The 22827-nt window shown below is 46.5% G+C and overlaps 1 long non-coding RNA gene across 1 annotated transcript; it reads right to left on the bottom strand.

The window, feature by feature from the left end:
- Positions 1-679: 679 nt before the first annotated feature.
- LOC309373278 lies at positions 680-18995 on the bottom strand. The gene is made up of 2 exons (XR_014169933.1): positions 18834-18995; positions 680-3116 (listed from the first exon to the last, which is right to left on the bottom strand). It is a non-coding gene; the product is annotated as an uncharacterized lncRNA (long non-coding RNA).
- Between the last annotated feature and the right edge of the window lie 3832 nt (positions 18996-22827).

The raw sequence follows: 22827 nt of genomic DNA, 5'->3' as shown, positions 1-22827 counted from the left end.
CATAATCTGGTGAACCGGGTTCGCTTCCCCGCTCCTCCACATGCAGCTGCTGGGTGACCTTGGGCTAGTTACACTTCTCTGAAGTCTCTCAGCCTCACTCACCTCACAGAGAGTTTGTTGTGGGGGAGGAAGGGAAAGGAGATTGTTAGCCGCTTTGAGACTCCTTTGGGTAGTGATAAAGCGGGATATCAAATCCAAACTCTTCTTCTTCTTAAACAGATACAGCTCTGAAGTTTGAGTGGCGTGTGTCTTGGGGATAAAGGGGCCGATTCACAAGACGTTTTGTTCCTGAACCGTGTGGCTCTTGTGCTGTTAACCAGTGGCGTAGCGTGGGTTGTCAGCACCCGGGGCAAGGCAAGTAATTTGCGCCCCCTAACCCATGGATTTTAGTAAGGGCAGAGAACTGCGAGTGCGAGCGCGCCCCCCCAGATGTTGTGCCCAGTGCGGCCGGCCCCCCCCTGCACCCCCCACACTACGCCACTGCTGTTAACCCCCTTCTAAGCGAAGGACATAGAAGCTTGCACTTAGATTTTAAAAAACCACACGAAAAACCCCAAATAACAGGAAGAGAAAATTTATCTTCAATAACTGAAATAATAAAGTATGGAGACTTTACACATTTATGCATGCTTTCCTGTGCACAGATTATTATGCCCCAGTCTGAACATTTGTGGATTTATTTATTTTTTAAACTAGATTTAAGAAGGGTAGGGAACAATGCATCACTGGGAAGGAGCTAATGTGGGTGGGTGGGTGCAAAATATGACGGGCTGTTTTGGGGCGGGGGAGGGATCTGGAAGAAGAACTCCTACCTCATTTTCCAGCCAGTGCAACCCAAACTTCCTCTGGCTCCTAAGCCTCTAAATGACTTCAGGGTTTTGTTTCGTTTTCCTGCCTCGATGAGGGCCAGGAGCTTATTTTTTACACAATGAAAACCAACGTTGCTCAGGGTTCACCGTGAGCAGCAACCTCTCATCCTATTTGATCCTGTTCTCACATTTGACCTCAGAAACGTTCTGCCGGAGCTTTTCTCCCTGCGACTGCTGCACTCACAACACAACTCTATGTGTGGCGGGTTGTTCCATCTGAACACGCCATTCATACTGGGTCCCCGTCATTTCTCCGCAAATTGTGTTGCAGCCACTGCCATAAATAATTTCTGGACCAGCTAGCAAGTGAGGCATTAAATTTCAGTTTCAGGGAATATAGGGTCAGGCAATGAGCATCCTATATGTTTTTTAAGCCCTCTGCCCCCCGAGTTTCTAGAATCAACCCACCCTGTTCCACTGCTCCCCAAGACTTGTGCAGATTCAGATGTTGCTGCTGAGAGGGAGGTTGGAGGAGCTCAAACATACATGTGCAATCACCTGTGTGCACCCAGAGATGCTCTCTGCAGCATCAGCTGATCTTGGCAAAAATGCTCGCAACTTCTTTTTTGAGATGGTCAATCATGGCCCACACCTGCGTTCTTAGAATTATTGAGGGCATCAGGTGGAAATCGCCAGCTTTGGGGCTTCCTTCCCCCATGAAAGACGTTCTGCTGAAATACTCCCTACCCATCTAGGTCCAATTTGCATACTCAGAGGAGGAAGAGAATGAATGGGCTGCAGCCTTCCAGGAAGTCGTCCCAGGTTTGGCCTCTGGCATCTCAAGTTAATAGGCCATTGGTAGCCAGTCATGGGGGAGCCTTTGCCCGTAGAACCTGGGTGAACTGCTGGCAGTCAAAAATAGGCAGACCTGGAGCGAGGATCACCTCAGGCAGATTTCTGCCTCCAGAGAGGCCAGTTATGAATCCTCTTCTCCGTCAAAGCAAAGAAATCAAAACCTCCTTGCAGGCAAAGAAGCAGCACTTCACAGCTCATTTATTTGTTATTTATTTAGAAAGATTATTACGCTTTTCCTTACAAAAGAAATACAGCAGACGCTCGGGTTGCAAACGTGATCCGTGCGGGATGCACATTTGCAACACTGCGTCTGCGCACGTGCGGGTTGCGATTCGGCACTTCTGCACATGTGCAAAGTGCAATTTAGCACTTCAGCGCATGCACGACCACCGAAACCTGGAAGCAACCTGTTCCGGTACTTCTGGGTTTCAGCAGTCCACAACCCAAAAAAAAACGCAACCTGGAGTGACTGTAACCCGAGGTATGACTGTACATGCAGCCATATAAAAACACATGGAGTTGGGGGTTCTAGCTTAGCTTCCCCCCCCCCCGCTCTGCTCCTTTTCTAGGCCATGGCTTCGTCATTTCGAAAGTGCAGGGGAGCGTTCAAAAGTCGATTAGCCTGAAGTGGTATAGTCATCTGCCTTGTGTCAGGACTCTCCCACTTCATACCACCGGCTGCTCTCAGGCGTCAGATGTCATAAGATGCGTTTTTGTGTGTTAGCTGTGGCTGTACATGAGCACTTTTTGAGCACTGGTTATGCGCTGGAGCTGTCGAGGGGGTGGAATACCCCTTGTGAAATGTGGTTGGCTTTGAACGTCAGCTGTTGACACTGAAAGCTCAGTTCGTTGCCACCAGGAGCTGAAGCTAGCATTTCTGGAGAAACCTGTGTGCAAGGGGACCATAGCAGATGAGTCTCGCGTGGCTGGGACCTCACACCTGCCCTGTGCCCTTGGGGAAGGTTAGGCGCATCACCTTTGCATGCAGAAGGTCCCAGGGTAAAACCCAGGATCAGGAGAGGCTTCTGCCTAAAACCTTGCAGAGCCGCTTCCAGACATTGTAGACAGTACTGAGATACATGGACTAATTGATTCATAGAATCATAGAATTGCAGTATCCTGTACGCTCAGTCATTAAAAAATAAATAAAGGGAGGACAGGGGAAGGTAATCTACAGCCCTGTCGATCCCAAACAGCACCTCTGGACCATGTGAAAGGTTTCGAGAGTGAGCTTGCAAGTACAACTTCAGTCTTCCTAAGTTAGTAAGACTTGGACAGTCAATTGAAATCCTTTACAAGTTCTGTAGGGTGGCCTGGACTCCCAATTTCCCAGCAACCTTAGTTGAGAACCTGAGGTGCAAAGCAGAAAGTTTGTGATAGAGGAGCTCCCCGTTAGCAGAGTAGCTAGTGCAACTCCAGCAATCACCGTATTTTTCGCTCTATAAGACGCACCTAGTTTTTGGAGGAGGAAAACAAGAGCGAGAAAAATTCTGAATCTCGGAAGCCAGAACAGCAAGAAGGATCGCTGCGCAGTGAAAGCAGCAATCCCTCTTGCTGTTCTGGCTTCTGGGATAGCTGCGCAGCCTGCATTCGGTCCATAAGACGCACACAAATTTCCCCTTACTTTTTAGGAGGGGGAAAGTGAGTCTTATAGAGCAAAAAATACGGTATATTAACTTTATATGAGATGATGTTTTCTCAGCATGAAATACTTGCATGGAGGCAAGCCAGGGAGAGGCCGGAAGGATTTCAGATCTTGGCAGCATTGCTTGTGTGGATGCTTTGGGCTCACAATTCCACGCAGCCATGACCATCTTAGACCCGGTATTGTCATGCTCAACCTAACCTACCTCGCAGGCTTGTTGTGAGGATGTACTGGAGAGGGAAGAACCTTTAAGCTCCTCAAAGGACAGGTTGGATATCCTAATGAAGGTTTATTATCAGCTCTGCATAAGAGTGTTTTCCCAGGTTGACGCTGTTTCGTGTGGCACAGCTGGAGATAATCTTAACTGCTATAGGATTCTCACCGGACCAGCTGTGGTTTGTGTTAAATTAGTGGTGGTTTTGTTGCCACTACCGCAATAAACGACTTCAGCGATAGTTCACTAGTATTTCCCCTGGGGCGGGGGCCAGCACAGTCAGTTCTGCCCTGCACCATCTTCTCTGTCTTCCTGGGCATAAAATGTTTGGTACAGTGCCCATTAGAAAATGCACCATTCTCCCATGATCTTTGCACAGGAATATGGGTTAGTTAGCCGCTAAATTTATTAACATGGAGGCAAAGCAAGAACTGCAACTGTTGTCTGAACCCAACAGCAAAACCAAATCATCAAAAGGGAAGAAGTTGTTTATTGCAGGAGTTGCAAAGGGGAGGGGTAAACCCTAATTTATTCCTTGATGGCTTTCTGAAGTGAGTCCATTCACACCATTGCTTTCTCACCAAGTGGTCAAGTTTCTCAGTCGCTTTGGGTTTGGCGGTTTGAATCACTGGTCATTTGGCCAAGGTGAAGTCTTCAAAAAGTGAACTGTTGGAATTCTACCGAACTTTTCAAATGACCCTGTTGCACACAGAGCTCTCAAAACATCTGAAAACCATGGAGTCGGGGAGGAGGGATCAATTGAGTTGGCGGCTTCCCACAGCTTAAGTTGCATTTGGCTCTGCCACATAAAGTGATCTCAAAAAAAATGGCTTTTGTAAAATGAAGTGGTTGCACTGAATTTCCCGCTATGGCACTTGGATGTTGAAGAAAGGTGAGAAAACAGCTATTTGAATCCACACTGAAGCTTTTCAGCTATCTTGACAATCATGTCCTCCACATTAATGGGGTTAATCTTTGCACGCCACTGAAATTCAACAGGCTTAATGGGGCACCTCCTACCCTGGCCCTATGCAGAGTTAGACTGGGCCTAAGCCCAGTGAAATCAAGGAGCACTGAAGCTTCTAATTCTGCCTTAGACTGGACTGTTAGTCGTATTCAAATCGGACGGCACAATGTGCTTTTGTGCTCGATGCCACGATAAGGGCTACAGATAGAGAAACAGTCCTATGCATCCATCAGAATGTGCTTGGGCCCTGTTCTTGCCATGCGCTCTTGGAGAGACCAACCTAGGAAAGACCCAAGGGCCTTTCCTGCGTACCAGGAGCATTTTAAGTTGAGGACAAGACTGCCACATACAAAGCTAGCATACCAGTATAATTCAGCAGAGCGGGGTGGGGTGTGTGTGGAGGAATTTATCATCTTGCTACTGTAGTTCTCCAAACCTACGGAGATCAAACGTCACTTCCTAGAGCGATGCATTCGGAATTAAAGACAATCACCCTGAACATGGTTCCCATCACTGGGGCGTGGGCACACACATCTGCCACCCCCAGAGGCAGTTCTGTGAGAGAGATGGCGGGAGGAGAGGGGAGGCAATGGAAGCTGTGCTTTGGTGTGACACTCATGTGCTTCCATGCGTCCAAGGAGGCCTGCCCCCGCGATACATTCTCGCCCGTATATCCGAAACCATCTTTCCTTTTCCCCTTCCCACTGCATCCCTTTCTTCGTGGTACCCATTCCCGGGCATCTCCAAATGTTGTTTTGAATTGTTTCTTCTTTTTGTCTTTTTATTTCTTCCTTCTGATGCCAGGCATTAATGCATAAGTGTATTTTGAAAAGTTAAAATGGGGAGGGAAAAAAAAAAAGATTTTCAGTCTATCACTTGTAACCATATATAAATAAATATATATAAATATATATTAAAAAGTGTTTATTTGCAAAAAAAAAGAAAAAGGAGAAAAAAATCCAACACAAAAAATTAAAAAAAATGTTTTAACTGTAAACTCTCTTATAGACTTCTGATTTGTGACGACCTGTCCTTTTGGTAATCATTGACAAAATAATTCCTCAGCTTGAGTACTGTAATAAAATAAATATTAATATCGGCGCCACTGAAAACCCTTGAAGGGAGAAATCTATGTACTGTATGTATTTAAAAAAACAACAACAACCCACAGCTGTATGAAATAAATGTTTATTGCCTTTTTTCATACTTGGCGTGAGTTTCCTTGCTGGCGAAAAGAAAGCGTGGCAAAGCTTGACCCAAAGAGCCTTATGCACAATTAATGTATTGTGCTCTGATTCACAACTTTCAGGAAGTTTTTTAAGGTGGCATCTGCTAATGCATTCCTCTCACATACAACTACCAGTTACAGGGCTGATTCACACATAATACTAAGCAATTCTTCTCCAACCTTGTGCCCTTACGTTGTGTAGGACTGCAAATCCCATCAATCATGGCCGATGGTCAGAAATGATGGGAGTTGTAGTCCAAAATCTCTTGAGGGACCTAGGTTGGGGACGCCTGCACTAAACAACGGAGGAGCCTTCAAAGGTCATCACATCCATGTTCTTTCTGTTCCCCACTTGATGGACACCTGTCATTCGTGGACTGAAGTCAACCATCGTTTGCTGGATTTTCTGAACTGCTGGGGCACTGCTTGTTTCCAAAGGATTGGGAACGAGTCTGGTTTTTCAAGCTGATTAAGATGAAATCACGTGGGTGGCGCTGTGGGTTAAACCACAGAGCCTAGGACTTGCTGATCAGAAGGTTAGCAGTTCGAATCCCTGCGACGGGGTGAGCTCCCGTTGCTCGGTCCCTGCTCCTGCCAACCTAGCAGTTCGAAAGCACATCAAAGTGCAAGTAGATAAATAGGTATCGCTCTGGTGGGAAGGTAAACGGCATTTTCGTGCGCTGCTCTGATTCACCAGAAGTGGCTTAGTCATGCTGCCCACATGACCCGGAAGCTGTATGCCGGCTCCCTGGCCAATAAAGCAAGATGAGCGCCGCAACCCCAGAGTCGGTCACGACTGGACCTAATGGTCAGGGTTCCCTTTACCTTTACCTTAAGATGAAATTGCAAACCATGGTTTGCCTTAAAAGGAGGAGGGACGAAATTGCCATGCGTCAGAAAAGAATGGATCTCTGGCTTGCTGTTTCTCTGCAAATCCAAGTGTTTCACCACATGCCATTCAAAGGTACACGCGTCTTGCCATTTAAATTAGGCACATTTTGTATCTTGAGTTGAACTGGTAAAGTGAACAGGTTCCTTGCTGCTAGAGAGAGTTGAAATCCTGCTGAAATCCTTGCAACATTATGATCTGGATCACAAATAATGCTAAGGCATAGCATGTTTAATAAATCACAGATTAACCACAAACAGACAAAAAGTTTGCTTTATTTTCCATCTGCTCCTGCCTTATGCTTAATGTAGTTTGGTGAGCTTCCAGGGTGGGGTGATCAAACAAGCCATAGTTAATGAAGAGTGCTAGGTTCACCAAACCATAGTTAAAGGCTTGTAAGCCAACAACCAACCATGGTTTCAGACGGTGGTTTGTTGGCAGTAAACAAACTGGGCAGGGTTCACACATAACATTAAGCCAGAGTTCAATAAACTATTGTTTAATAAGCCATGGTTTACTGATTTCTGCAAACCAGGCCTATTTCCACCCAAATATTTTTTTTAAAAAAATGGTGCAAAATGCAGGCAAAGCTGCTGGTAGAGTTTTCTAGCGGCAAATTCCATGTGTAAGTCGTCTTTTACATTTTTTATAACCCCTCTGTGTTTACGCTGTTGGTTGAAGAACGGGAAGCACTCGAGAGACAAAATTGACGCGGCTTTTCCATCTGCTTCCTGCAGCCGAAGCCTGACAGCTGTCCTGAAAGCTTGTAGTTGTAAAAACCAAAGCTGTTTTCGTGGAATAAACATGGCGCATCAGGGAATGGGTGGCTGGAGCCAAACAGCGGCGCCTGATGTGTTGGCGTTGAGGCTGCAGCATCAGGTGCAAGCTGACTGGAGCTCGCAGCTCTCCTGGGGATGAACTGGGAACACAAGAGGGGTCTCTCGGGAGATGTTGTTCCTGTCGTTCGCAACAAGGGGGCATGGATGGGAGGGCACAGAAATGTTTCTGCCTAACGCCAAGCACTTGTTTGTTTGCTGTGCCGCTGGGAAGCTTGCCAATCTGGCAAAGACTGACGATTCTGACGCTGACCATGGCACCGCAAAAATTAAATACACCACCGTAGGGTTTTCAGGGGAGGGGGCAGGAATTATTGCAGAGCACTGAAAAGAAAATTGGAATCTATCAGCTTTTACACAAGGCCTTTCCATTCACACCAGGCTTCTTGCATAGCTCGGTTGGTTAAAGTGTGATGCTGGTAATAGCAAGGTCGCAGGTTTGATCCCTGTATGGGGCATATTCCTGAATGGTAGGGCGTTGGACTAGAATCGGGCCAGCAAACTTTTTCAGCAGGGGGCCGGTTCACTGTCCCTCAGACCTTGGGGGCTGGACTATTTTTGGGGGGAGGGGGGATGAACGTATTCCTATGCCCCACAAATAACCCAGAGATGCATTTAAAATAAAAGCACGCATTCTACTCATGTAAAAACACCAGGCAAGCCCCACAAATAACCCAGAGATACATTTTAAATAAAAGGACACATTCTACTCATGTCAAAACATGCTGATTCCTGGACCATCCGTGGGCTGGATTTAGAAGGCGATTCGGCCAGATCTGTCTCCCGGGCCTTAGTTTGCCTACCCATGGACTAGATCAGGCATCCCCAACCTTCGGCCCTCTATATGTTTTGGACTACAATTCCCATCATCCCTGACCACTGGTCCTGTTAGCTAGGGATCATGGGAGTTGTAGGCCAAAACATCTGGAGGGCCGCAGGTTGGGGTGCCTGGACTAGATGATCGTCGGTGTCCCTTCCGCCTCTTCAGTTCTATGATCTTCTACGTGAAAGAATATAGAAGACTTGACATACCAAAAGGAAAGAAAAAACAAACTGCAGGTACCACCTTGGATTACACTCTTAATGGGCCGCAAGTTCTCATTTTTTACTTTGCAGTGTTTTCCATGGAGAGATTGAACCTTACCTTGTAATACTGGTTTAAATAAAGAGAGTTATATTTATTTGGCTTGCTTGCCATTTGTGTGCCGATCAGAAGGTCGGAGGTTCGAATCCCCACGACGGGGTGAGCTCCCGTTGCTCGGTCCCTGCTCCTGCCAACCTAGCAGTTCGAAAGCACGTCAAAGTGCAAGTAGATAAATAGGTACCGCTCTGGCGGGAAAGTGAACGGCGTTTGCGTGCGCTGCTCTGGTTCGCCAGAAGCAACTTAGTCATGCTGGCCACATGACCCGGAAGCTGTATGCCAGCTCCCATGGCCAATAAAGCGAGATGAGCGCCGCAACCCCAGAGTCGGCCAAGGTGAGGGATTGTGGCAATCGGTGATTTGATCAATAGGCACAAAGTTGGCTGGGTGTGTAATGGATATGCAGAATAAAGAGGGGATTGATTTCCAGGGTCCCTTCGAACTGTACAATTCTTTGATTCTATGAAGTACCATCAGCCAACCATGGGGTTACAATAGACCATTCTACATAGTAATTACAACTCACTCCATTAAATCTAAGCCAGTCAGATGTTCAGATTTTACACAAAGATTTCAAACTACGTGTGTGCCAAGAACCTTTCAACTCCTCAACATAGTGCTCTTATTCATTAACTTGCGATGGCGCATTGTGGTTATCCATCACTGATTCCCGCATTATTCTGTCAAGTCCATGTGCTGGCCATAGCGGGGGCAGTGTTCTTTTTTAATCTATAAACTTCAACGTCCTTTTCCAGGACCTCTTGATTCATTAACTTATTCTTTAGCTGGGTTCCCTTCTTATCCAAGAACAAACGATTAAGTGAAATAGTTCCACGTAGAGGATTCCCTGCATTCCTTTGCCGGAGATGTCTCTGCTTTTGTGCCAAGCTAAAAACTACCACGAAAACGGGCGTCTTTAAGAAAATGCAGTTTTAAGGAAACAAGAGTTTTCTCCTCTGTATGTTCTCACCTTTGTGCTCTAAGTGCGGCACGAGCTTTCGTTGGAAAACGGCCTGTTTCATGAGAGGCATTTGTCAAGACGTCTCTCTCACAATTCCCATCAGGCCACTGGGTGGCGCTCTTGACACAGCTTCTAAGGCATTGCACAAAGGCTACAGTGACTGGTCACAAGAAATCTCAATTCTCCGCTTCTTCCAAGCTAGCTCTAGCTGTGTGGTCTTTGCTAGCTTTGCAGCTGGGATAGCTCAGTTGGTAGAGGGTTGTGGTTTGAGTCCCACCTTCAGCAAAAGATGACTGTCTAGCCAGGGGTTGGGCTAGATGATTTTCGTGGTCCCTTCCAACTCTACAGTTCTACGTTTCTATGAAAGGCACTGGCCTTTCTCTAATCTGGGAATGGCAACGCTTCACAGAAGCAGAGATGCACCTAGGGGTCCTTTGTGCCGTTAGAGGAAGAATGACCGGCTGGGAGGAGCACAGAAAGAAGAAACGTCATGGTGTGTCTGCAGCAGCACAACCAGGCGCCTTCATCTGCCCCAACTGCAACAAAACATGTCTCTCCTGCATCAGTCTCTACAGCCACAGCAGGTGCTGTAACTCTCAGACAGTTTGACTTCACTCCCAAAGGCGTCCTCTTCCATTGTCTCCCAAGACAGATGGACGCCTATATATATATAATATAATAATCATCATTATCATCATAATACAGTGGTACCTCTGGTTGCAAACGGGATCCATTCCAGAGGCCCACTCGCAACCTGAAAAGAACGCAACCAGTGTCTGCATGTGTGCACGGGTTGCTATTTGCTGCTTCCGCGCATGCGCATGACATCATTTTGCGCATCTGCACATGCGCGAGCGGTGAAACCCGGAAGTAACCCTTTCCGGTATTTCCTTTTTTTAAAAAAAAAAAAGATATTTATTAAAGTTTTCAATATTAATACAATAAAAATCAAAAAGAAAAAGAAAAAATAACAAAAATACAAAAAATAAAAGTAATTAAAAACACACAAAGCTTCGATTACTTATTTTCCATTAACTTATTTCCCAGACCTCCTCGTACCTCCCTTTTTTGTATTCCAATTCAGATTGTTAGTTCAGCAAATCCTTATCAATAAATTTTAACCTGCTTCTAGACCTTTTTTTCCCCATTTCCGGGTCGCCGCAGGACACAACCTGGAAACGCTCAACCTGAAGCAAACGTAACATGAGGTATGACTGTAATCATAATTTATACCCCTCCCTTGTTGGGTGGCTTTCAATAAGAAATTAAAAATACATTAAAACATCAGTCATTAAAAATTGCCCTAGCTGCCCTGGACACAGAATTGACCTGCGCCTCCATGGACAGCTCTGAGTCCAAAATGACTCCCAGGCTGCGCACCTGGTCCTTCAGGGGCACAGTGACCCCATTCAGGACCAGGGAGTCCTCTGCACCTGTCCGCCCCCTGTCCCCCCAAAAACAGTACTTCTGTCTTGTCAGAATTCAACCTCAATCCGTTAGCTGTCATCCATCCTCCAACCGCCTCCAGGCACTCACAGAGAATATAATATATATATTGTAGGAAGGGGGGGATATTGATTTGTTCTTGTTTTGTTCTTTGTTACGTATTTCGTGTTCTTATTTTGCAGCTTCATGCTGTGAACCGTCCTGTGATCTTTGGATGAAGGGTACCATATAAATTTAATGAGTAAATAAACATTAATTTGGTTACCCGGAAGCGAAGCCATGCTGGGCTTCAAAAACAAGAACATGCACTTTGGATTATGTTCCCCCACCCTAATTTTTATTATTATTATAATTGCAAATATAGCAAAGGAAGAACAATCCAACTTCAGATTGTGCTTGGAAGCAGACCAGTCGCTGTTGGCGTTCTTTCAACTCAGGCGAGATACATTCCCTCCTAGTACTTCATAACAGCTGCATTTTATACAAGCTGCAGTTTCCAGGCCATCTCCCAGCCCCGTGTGCATTGCATTGCGGTAGTCCAGCTGTACATTTGAGGGAACCATTGCCTTGCCCTTTTGCTGTGCTCTCCTCCAAAATACCAGAGAAATTCTGAGAGCCGGACGACCGGTGGAGATGGCCTGAGTTTTTAAAAGGATGTCTTGCATTGCCAAAGTGAAATTTCCATTATTCAAATCCTTGTGCCTCCTTAATTTGCATGCTGGTTTTCCTGTGCCCTCACGAGAGGCTATTAATGGCTCCCCAGGACAGCTGCGCTGACAGTCAGAGAGATACCAGACAGCAGGCTGTGTTGCCTGCTGCGTTCTTGACTTCAGCTGGCGGCATGTGTCTTTCCTGCAACAGCAGATAATATTCTATCAGCAGGGAGGGCGTGTATGTAAAAACAGAGGACTCTCTTGTTCCGGAATCAAGCAGAGAGTACCCTTCCTTTTGCAGGAACGCCTATTCTGCTTGACAAATGTCTGGCGTGTGTGTAATAAGAGTCTGTTTGGGAGAGATCGAACGCTTTGGGCTCCAGAAACCCGAGTGGCTGGTTAGACACCTCAACCCCATTCACTACTTGGTGGCATAGCTGTCAAGCGTCCCTTATTTGGCGGGACAGTCCCTTATCCCAGTGCCATGTCCCGCTGCTGTCCCTTATTGACGAGGCTTCGTTTGGCTGCTGCCTGGGCTTTCTGCCTTTGGCTCGGAGGGGCTCAGAAACCGAAAATACCTGTGCCTTGAAAATCCCTTATTTTGACTGCTGATCCCTTATTTTCGAGGCTGCTGGTCCCTTATTTTCAAATCTGTAAGCTGACAGCTAGGCTTGGCGGAATAATTTACGGAACGCTCCAAGCTGCAGAGATCAGGAGCTCCACATTGGTGCTCCCCCTTCGAGGCCTCGCCCCACTGCTAGGCCCCTATGTGGGGACACAGCTGTGCTATATAAATATCTTCAGCAGATCTGGGTGGGGGGTTGAGGGCAGGGGGGACTAAGTCTCCATACTCTGCATCTTGTGGGTCATTGGTCAGCCAAGGAGACGAGAATAACAATGCAGCCCAGCGCTCCCGTTTCCTCCCCCCCTTTTTATTAACATATAAAACACATACATATACATTTACACAATACACGTACACAACACACTACCTAATTTTCATAACATAACACATACCTACATTACTCTATATAATACCTACCTATACTATACATGGGGGATGCGGGTGGCGCTGTGGGTTAAACCACAGAACCTAGGACTTGCCAATCAGAAGGTCGGCGGTTCGAATCCCCGTGATGGGGTGAGCTCCCGTTGCTCGGTCCCTGCTCCTGCCCACCTAGCAGTTCGAAAGAACGTCAAAGTGCAAGTAGATAAGTAGGTACTGCTCAGGCGGGAAGGTGAACGGCGTTTCCATGCGCTGCTCTGGTTCACCAGAAGCGGCTTAGTCATGCTGGCCACACGATCCGGAAGCTGTACGCCGGCTCCCTCGGCCAGTAAAGTGAGATGAGCGCCGCAACCCCAGAGTGGTCATGACTGGACCTAATGGTCAGGGGTCCCCTTTACCCTTTTAAAACACATATACATTTACACAATACACGTACACAACACATGTAATTTTCATAACATAAAACATACCTACATTACTCTATATAATACCTACCTATACTATACATATCAACATACCTGCACACCTACCCCACACGGACACCCACCAAGTGACTTGACTTCCAGCCATCTTGTTACGCTACTTTATTTTTCCAACTAGCTTAAACGCATTTCATTATTTCTTTAACCTCTTCTTTTATCTTAACTTTACTCTCCTTTCACTCTAATCATTTTCTGGATTCACTCAGTATCTGTCAGAAATCCTACTTTTTCCACATAAATTTTGATGTATTCCTTAAAGATAGCCCACTCCTTATTCACTTTTTGTACCATATCTCCTCTTATCCTCCCTATTAGTTCGACAATATGGAAGTATTCTATCATTTTAGATAACCAGTCTGTTTTAGTTGGGACGCTGCAGCTTTTCCAATTTTTGGCAATCAATAACCTTGCCGCCGTAGTTGCATACATAAATATTGGTCTGACCGTTCTTATTTCCTCTGACACAATACCTAAGAGAAAGGATTCTGGTTTTTTTTCAAATGAAAATCTAAACATCTTTTTCAGTTCATTATAGATATTTTCCCAGAATCCCACTATCTCTTTGCACTCCCACTACATGTGTAGAAAGGTTCCTGTGCTCCCGTTTCCTAAAGGGGTGGGGTAAACTCTGTTTCCATCCGAGGGCCGGATTCTCTTCTGGGCAACTTCCCAGGGGCCACATGGCAGAGGCGGGCAAGGCCAGCAGCAGATATAAATGTCCCCTTTGTACAGTAGGATACTTTCTGCACTCACCTCCTTATCTTCCACCCACCAAGCAAAAGGCATTATCAGAATTCAAGGACATGTTTCGGCCAAGCAAAGGCACCCAAGGAAGGTGTGAAGCAGGGCTGGTGGTTATTGCCATGGGAGACAGCACCAAGGGCCAGGTGAAAAGGCTTAAGGGGCCACATGGGGCACCCAGGCCAGAAGTTTTCCCCACTTCTAAAGGGATTTGGTGGAGACCTCTGGCTGTGATTGGCTAAGCTGAGCAACAGAGAGGGGAGGCGCTGTGCTCCTGCAACTGTGGCGATAGTGGTGAGCAAGCTTATTGTTCAGAGAAGTGTCTCCTGTGAATGAGGAATTTGTGATACACGGCATGTTACTGAGGAACGCCATTAAGATTTCTCAGAATAGTGTTTTCAATCCACTGGGCTAGATAACATCACGGGGATTCCTTTAAAGAAAGAAAAGTTACATAATAGATGCACATTTAACAATTGCTTAAAACCTACAAGAGGGCCATTGTGTGGTCGTGGTTCGGATGCAGGATCGGGACCTGGGAGACTCAATGCTCACTGAGTGTCCTTAGGCTAGCCACAGTTTCTCAGCCTAGCCTACCTCACAGGGTTGTTTTGAGGATAAAATAGAGAAGGGAAGAACCATGCAGCTCCTAGGATGAAAGGCACAATATAAATATACAACAAATAAACATGCATTACGCACCCGGTTAGGTTGCCTCTAACATATGTATCTGCTAGCATATATAAAAAACTGACACAATATGTATTTTCTGTGTGTATATATATATATATTAACACAGATTGAGAGGGAATAATATATGACATATCAATTTTACAAATCCATCAAGCTATTAATCACCTCAATCTACTCTAAATAGGTTGTACCAACCTCATGGGAACCCCATAAACCATGGGAGAAGTCTTTGTGCTCAAGCCCCATTGGAATGAATGGAGCTGCCTTAAAATGAATGGACTGGTGGCAAGCTGTGCTTGGGAAATGGTTTAACCATTCAGACGAAATAGTTTCCCTCTAAACATTGGGGTTGGACTAGATGACCCTTGGGTCCCTTCCAATGCTATGATTTGGTCATGTTTACTTCCCCATAATAAACACACCGAAGGTCTCAGGTGGAAAGTTTGACGGAATTAAGTTCCACGACAAACTAACCTGTGATGGTGACTTAGCTTGAATCATCCAGAATGGAAAGTTCATTGCGCAAGCACTTTTTCCATGGTCCAACAAGCTGAGGCTTAGAGCAGACAGCCCTCCAAAGACCACAATTATTTTCCTCCCCCCCAGCCCAAGAATATCTCAGCAATTTTGGTGGCAATGGAAAAGATGGAGCAACAGCAGATACAGCCCTTGTTTGCTTCTTTCCCCCCATTGCAACCCAAATTGGCAAAATCTTGGTCAAATTGGTCAGAAAAAAATAACTGTGGGACCAGATGACGCCCCCAAACTGGGGGCTAACCACCCCGCCCCACCCCAGCTTCCAGAGTGGGTGGCTTGGGCACGGTTCATACGGCCTCGGTCCAGTATACCTGAAGGAGCATCTTCACCTCCATAGTTCTGCCCGGACACTGAGGTCCAGCGCCGAGGGCCTTCTGGCTGTTCTCTCCCTGCGAGAAGCCAAGTTACAGGGAGCCAGGCAGAGGGCCTTCTTGGTAGTGGCACCTGCCCTGTGGAACGCCCTCCCATCAGATGTCAAAGAGAAAAGCAACTACCAGACCTTTAGAAGACATCTGAAGGCAGCCCTGTTTAGGGAAGCTTTTAATGTTTAATAGGTTATTGTATTTTAGTGTTTTGTTGGAAACCGCCCAGAGTGGCTGGGGAAACCCAGCCAGATGGGCGGGGTATAAATAAATAAATTATTATTATTATTATTATTATTATTATTATTATTATTATTAATAGAATCCTAGAACTGGAAGGCACCTGGAGGTTCATGTAATCCATGGGTAGGCAAACTAAGGCCCAGGGGCCGGATTCGGCCCAATCGCCTTTTAAATCCAGCCCACGGATGGTCCAGGAATCAGCGTGTTTTGACATGAGCAGAATGTGTCCTTTAAAATGCATCTCTGGGTTATTTGTGGGGCATAGGAATTTGTTCTCCCCCCCTTCAAAATATAGTCCGGCCGCCCCCACATGGTCTGAGGGACAGTGGGCCGGCCGCCTGCTGAAAAGGTTTGCTGACCCCTGATGTAATCCAATCCCTGCAATGCAGAAATATGCAGCTGTCCCATACAGGGAATCGAACCTGCAACCATGGTATTATTAGCACCATGCTCTAACCATCTGAGCTATCTGGTCTCAGGCGTTATATGAACCTGGCTTTTGACAGCTTTCATACGTAATTTCCAGTTGACGAGGTTGGATAGATCTATAGACTTTTTTAAAAAAATAATAATTAAATTTTATTAGATATTACAAAAAAAGGAAAAAAAAGATATAGAAATAATACATAACCATATATAAAAACATTTATCTACACAATTTTCCAGAATGTAGACTAGAAAATGAATGAAGAGAAAAAATACTTTTCATAATCAATAATTCCAAATTCATACTTCAAACATTACAATATATAAATCCTAGTTAAAATCCTTTTTTGGTTTTGGTGGCTCTCCTCCTTAGAAACATCCTTGCTGGGATTTAACGGCCTAGGAAAACAAGAAGCTGCCTTGTGGTTGAAGCTGAGACCTTCTGCCTGCCAAGCAGCTGTTCTGCCACTGTACTAGCCTAGTTGATATTCCTTCATTGCAGGGAGTTGGACTAGATGACCCCTGGGGTGCCCTCCAACGACAGTTCTGTGATTCAAAGCAAGTTGGTGCTGCAGGTGGGAATTAAATACACTGGACCTAACAGTACTCCACCAAAGTCAGCATGCTCAGATTCAGCGGGGGCGGGGGGCAGAGAGGGGCTCTGCCTTCTCCCTGCTGATAAGAAATCCACTCATCTTCTTGACCCAGGTTTGAGATCTGTAATGCCAAAACCATTCCTAAGGATGAAAGAGTCTTGCAGGGCCAGGGCCTTTTCAGTGATGGCTCCGACCTGGTGGAATGCTCTGTCCCTGGAGACCAGGGCCCTTCAGGATTTAACCTCCTTCTGTTGGGCCTGCAAGACAGAGCTATTCCGCCTGGCCTTTAATTTGAATCCAGCCTGATCTTTTATTTCCCTTCTCTTCCCTCCCCTTTTATGAAGATCACCCGCTCTGAGACTCCACAGCTAATTCTCCCCTGGCCTCCTCGCTGGCCCAAGTAGGACCAATTCAGCCAGCTAGCCCTGGGGATTATCTAATTGATTTTTTATTTTTATTGTTATTCATGCTTTTATACTGTATTTTACGCTGCTTTTATAATTAAGTGTTTTAAATTTGTTGTTATCCGCCCTGAGCCCAGTTTTTGAACTGGGAAGGGTGGGGTTTAAATAAAATTATTATTATTATTATTATTATTATTATTATTATTATTATTATTATTATTAAAGATTCACAGATTTGTTATACAGCCCAAGGCTCCTTGCAATAAGTAATCTGGCTACCTCTTGTTTTGTTTTTCAAGGTTTTATTTATACTTTTCAAGTTTATACATTTCGTTAGTTTTACAATCAATCTAACATTTCAACATTTCCTTCCCCCTCCTGTGGTTCCTTAAAATTTATTTTTAAATATCTCCTGCATATCCAAATTCATTTAATTTACTCATATAATCATCTACCTTAAATATATACTCTTATGAAACTGCAGGTTATTACAATAATACCACCAATGTTTTTATCTGTTTGCAATTTATCTGCAAATATTCAACCAACCATTTCCGTTCTTTTATTAAAAAGTTTGTTATCTTGATTTCTTATTCTTCCGGTAAGTTTTGCCATTTCTGCATATTCCATATGTTTTTGTATCCATTCTTCCTTCTGGTTTGGTTTGCTTTTTACAAAAGTGATTTCGAACATCCTTTTCCATTCATTGTACGTACATCATCGATAACCTGGCTACCTTTTGGGAATCATATGGAGATTTTCAGATCCAGGTAAGCAGGTATTTCAATAGGAAACAGGAGGTCATCCTCTGCTGGCCTTGGGAATGTTTGCGCCTGGATGAGAAAGGCAAACAATGGAAGGCAATTTCAAGGAATGCCAGAAAGAGAGGTGGAAGCTGGAAGCTGGACAAAGGCTAATCAAACTAATACTTTCAGTTTGTTCCGTGATAAGGACTGCTCCAAGGCTGCATCGGTGGCGAAAAATTTAAGGTGGCAGGGAGAGAGAAAACGCCTTGTTCTCATATAAAAAGCACATTATTTAAAGTCAGGGGTGAAGAACTGTTTTCCATCTGAAATTGGGTAACTTTTGTGGAGGCAGCCGGGGGCCATGCTGCTGATGGGTAAGGCCCTGGGCACAGCCAGGCTTTTTGTTAGGAGTAGAACCATGGGCGTGGCTAGTATTGGGGGGGGGGAGCTTTTTTTTTTTTAAGGAAATCAAAGCTGTTGAGCTTTCTTGGGAAATCACAGGTAAAAATACCCCGTAAATAGGACGTTGAGGGGGGCAGGCTTCTGCTGCAGGGTCAGAACATCAGATAACAGCACTTTCTATGGTTTTCAATAGTATTTGTGGAACTAAGGGGGGAGAGCTGCCTCCCTGCCCCCACCCCCCTTGGCTATACAAATGGGTAGAGCCTCAGATTTGTATTAATTTGTATTTATTTTTTGTGGTGGGGGGCACGCTCCCCCCCCGACATGGGCATAGCCAGGATTTGGGGGGGGCATAACCGACGTGATTGGTCAGTTAGTTAAGTATTTCTATTGTTTTACTTGATCTGGGGGGAGGCACTATTCCCATGCCCCCTGCCCGCCTTGACTATGCCCATGGGTGAGGTCACGCTTTCCTAGGAGTAAGCCCCACTGACTTAAGTGGATCTTATTTCTGAGGAAATGTACCGTATTTTTCGCTCTATAAGACGCACCAGACCACAAGACGCACCTAGTTTTTGGAGGAGGAAAAGAAGAAAAAAAATATTCTGAATCTCAGAAGCCAGAACAGCAAGAGGGATCGCTGCGCAGTGAAAGCAGCAATCCCTCTTGCTGTTCTGGCTTCTGGGATAGCTGCGCAGCCTGCATTCGCTCCATAAGATGCACACACATTTCCCCTTACTTTTTAGGAGGGAAAAAGTGAGTCTTATAGAGCAAAACATACGGTACATAGGTGGCTAAAGCTCTAAATATCTTTTTAAGCTCAGCCCTTTCTTAAAATACAGAACGATTAACTGCTTGACGTTGGCATTTATTTAAGCAGAAGTAATGTCAGGCAATGATGCGCAGATCTGCCTTTTGGAACCAAGAGGCACCCAAGTAGCTCAGTCGGCAGAGCAGGAGACGCGTCGTCTTACAGTCATGGGTTCGAATCCTGAGTTGGGCAAAAAAAAAAAGGCGCTTGGAATAGCGATGACCCCGGTGGTGCCTTCCAAATTTGGCTTCTATTATTCTCTTCTACCCAACTAATTCCTCTGCAAAGGCCGAACTCTTTCAGTTTCTATTCTCTCCCTTTGCGTAAAGCTGTGCTTTGGAGACCCTCCCAAGGCGCACAAAACTACAGTTCCCGTCGTGCACCGGAGAGCAAAGCTTCCGGGTGCTTGTAGTCCTCTTGCGCTCCCTCTTGCCATCGCATCGGGGGAGCGAGGCCCGCCTGGCGAACTACAACTCCCATGGTGCCGCGCGGCGCGCCTCCGCTTCGCCTCCCTCCTCTCTCTCTCTCCCTCTGCCTCTCCCCGCTCCGCGCTCCAAACAGCTGATCGCGAGGCGCAATGGCTGCAGCAACCGCCGCGGATGCGGGGCGCGGGGCGGCGGAGAGCGAAGCGGGAGGCAGGGATCTCGGGGGCGACAGGTAAGAGGAGAGACCCCCCTTTGGCAGACGCGCACCTTTGGGTGCGGGGGAAGGGAGGGAGGGAGCCCAGGTGGCTCTTCCCGCACGGGGGTTCCCCGGGGAGAGGCGCGCTCCGTTGCGCCTGGTTGCGAAGGGTGCCCGGGGCGGCTGGATGCGCGGAAAACGGAGCCCCGGCCGGGCTGAGCTCGTTGGCAGGGCGCCCGCCTTCTGCGCGGATGGTCCCGGGTTCAATCCCCGGCATCTCCCGGGATTTGCGGGGAGCGGATCCCATCAGGAGAGCGGTTTCCCGTTGGCGCAGAAAATGCCGAATTAGAGGGACGCCCTGGCAAGAGTGCACACTTGAATAAAACATCGGGGGGGGGGGGTAAGCCCTGTCCAATATAATCGTGGAGCAGGTACACCATTTGAATGGCCTTTCCTATCAACTTGGGCGGGGGGGGGGAGTGGGGCTCAAATATTTCCTTTGCCCGCTGGCACCTTCCGTTGCGCACCTGAGCACTGCCTCTCTTTGGGTTTCAGTAGTTGGCATGTGGAAGGGCTCAGTGGTCATGGAGTTGAAAGGTACCATGAGGGTCATCTTGTCCAACCCCCCAGCCAGGAATCATTTGAGCCAACCTGGGGCTCGAACCCACAACCTTGAGGTTTAGAGTTTCATGATCTAGTGACTGAACTATGTGGGAAGACTAGGAGGCCATTGGGGGCACACAATGGAGTTGGCGAGTTTGGTCTCTTACCAGGCACCCCCAAACTCAGCCCTCCAGCTGTTTTGGGACTACAACTCCCATCATCCCTAGCTAACAGGGCCAATGGTCAGGGATGATGGGAATTGTAGTCCCAAAACAGCTGGAGGGCTGAGTTTGGGGATGCCTGGTCTCTACCATAGGAACCAACTCCTAGGGGCCAAGGTCCCTTTGGCCCCCCCCAAAAAATAAAATGCCCCCCGAGTTGATGGGCATTGCCATTCAAATGATGTGCATGTGCCGCGTCATGTGATTGATTACATGGGGTGGGGTTTACCTGCCCCCCTCAATCTTTTATTCAAGTTGGCCCCACCTAATGCGTGCCAAGGATGGAGGCCCAGAGGGGCACCAAAAATGCGTCTCTCACCTCTGGCTCACACTCCCTGGACCGTCCTTTGGGTGCCTTGGCAGAGAAGTACAAGGTGGGGGCAGCAGTCAGGATGACAACTTGGATAAAATATTTGCGGGGGGGGGGGGCGTGTAAGCCTTGCACCATATAATGGATCACAAGCCACATAGACAATTTGAATGGCAATGCCCATCAACTTTCTTGGGGGGGCGGCCCCCTGAAATACTTTAGGGGGGGAAAGGGTTTGTGCAGGGAGTTTCTTGAAGGGCCTAGGAAGAAGAGGAATTTAGGCAGGAATTTAGGAGGAGAGATTTAGACAGGCTAGGAGACCTGAATTTCACATAACATGTCGAAAAGAACTAGGCACTTTTGTTTCTAAAAATACCGGTAACTTTTGACACCTTAAAGACTAGTCAGTTTTATTAAGGATTAAACTTTTTAGCAGATTGGACCCAATTCATCAGATGTAGCACACTTATTCCGATTTAAAATCTGTTTGTCTTTATAGTGCCACAATGTCACGACAGCAGACTTGACACGCTTTGAATTGTGTTTGCAAGTTTTGAGTGGTTGTATATATCTTTGTCCTCATCCGGTGCCGACCTTTGGGATAGGATAGGCGTTTAAACAAGCAAATAATACTGACCACCGCTGAGGTCAAACATTGCTCTTTCTGTTGCCGCAAACTCTCTTCACACCAGAGCCGTAGCTGGGTGATTTTGCGCCCCTGGCAGAACCGTCCAGATTGCGCCCCTAGGTAAAGGTAAAGGGACCCCTGACCATTAGGTCCAGTTGTGACCGACTCTGGGGTTGCAGTGCTCATCTCGCTTTACTGGCCGAGGGAGCTGGCGTACAGCTTCCGGGTCATGTGGCCAGCATGGCTAAGCCGCTTATGGCGAACCAGAGCAGCGCACGGAAACACCGTGTTCCTTCTTGGAGCCTTCTGGCGGTTCCCTCGCTACGAGAAGCCAAGTTACAGGGAACCAAACAGAGGGCCTTCTCGGTGGTGGCCCCCGCCCTGTGGAACACCCTCCCACCAGATGTCAAAGAGAAAAATAACTACCAAACTTTTAGAAGACATCTGAAGGCAGCCCTCTTTAGGGAAGCTTTTAATGTTTAATAGGTTATTGTATTTTTGTGTTTTGTTGGAAGCTGCCCAGAGTGGCTGGGGAAACCCAGCCAGATGGGTGGGGTATAAATAAATTATTATTATTATTATTATTATTATTATTATTATTATTTGCTGAGGTCACCAGTACCTTCCCAAGCTGCAAAGAGTAATTCCAAATGGCTATGGGTGTTGTTCGTTTGGAGGAAGGTCTAGCGAATGCAGTGCTCAACTAGCAGTGTTAGAAATTCACCAGGCGCATTTTGCGACTGGCACAGGTCAAATTGCAACCACGTGGAGATCTCTGGGTGTCAGGCTCGCGACGGACATCTGCATCTGGCTGGTCCCTCCAGCTTTCTTTTTTTGCATTCATATCTCAACGGAAAACATGGTTCACCTCCCATCTTCAGTTAATCTGCACAACGACCCTGTGAGGTAGGTTAAGAGGTTACGACCGACTCCAAGGTCACCCAGTGAAACTTCATGACTGAGTGGGGATTTGAACCCTGATCTCCCGGGTTCTAGTCTGACACTCTAACCTCTACACCACTCTGCCTTCCTAGAGCTATTCTGCTGTGGGCCAGCTCTGTAAATCAAGCAAGTGAATCAATATGGGGGAAAGCCAAATGTCACTTAGAGAAGGATCTGAAATGCCGTATGTTTCGGTCTATAAGACGCCCCCATATATTTTGGGGGGCTCAGATTTAAGAAAATGGGGGGAGATGGCTCAGAGTATAAGATGCCCCCCTAATTTTTGACATTATTTTTTAGGGGGAAAACCTAGTCTTATACACGGAAAAATACAGTATTTTCCTTGAAGCTTGAATTTGTTTTCTTCTGGATCGTTTCATTTGATGTTTTCATGCGTTGTAAACGGCTT

The sequence above is a fragment of the Podarcis melisellensis genome (assembly GCF_964234715.1).
Source record: "Podarcis melisellensis genome assembly, chromosome: 6".
NCBI classification, from domain to species: Eukaryota; Metazoa; Chordata; class Lepidosauria; order Squamata; family Lacertidae; genus Podarcis; species Podarcis melisellensis.
This window is presented reverse-complemented; position numbering and strand designations above follow the sequence as displayed.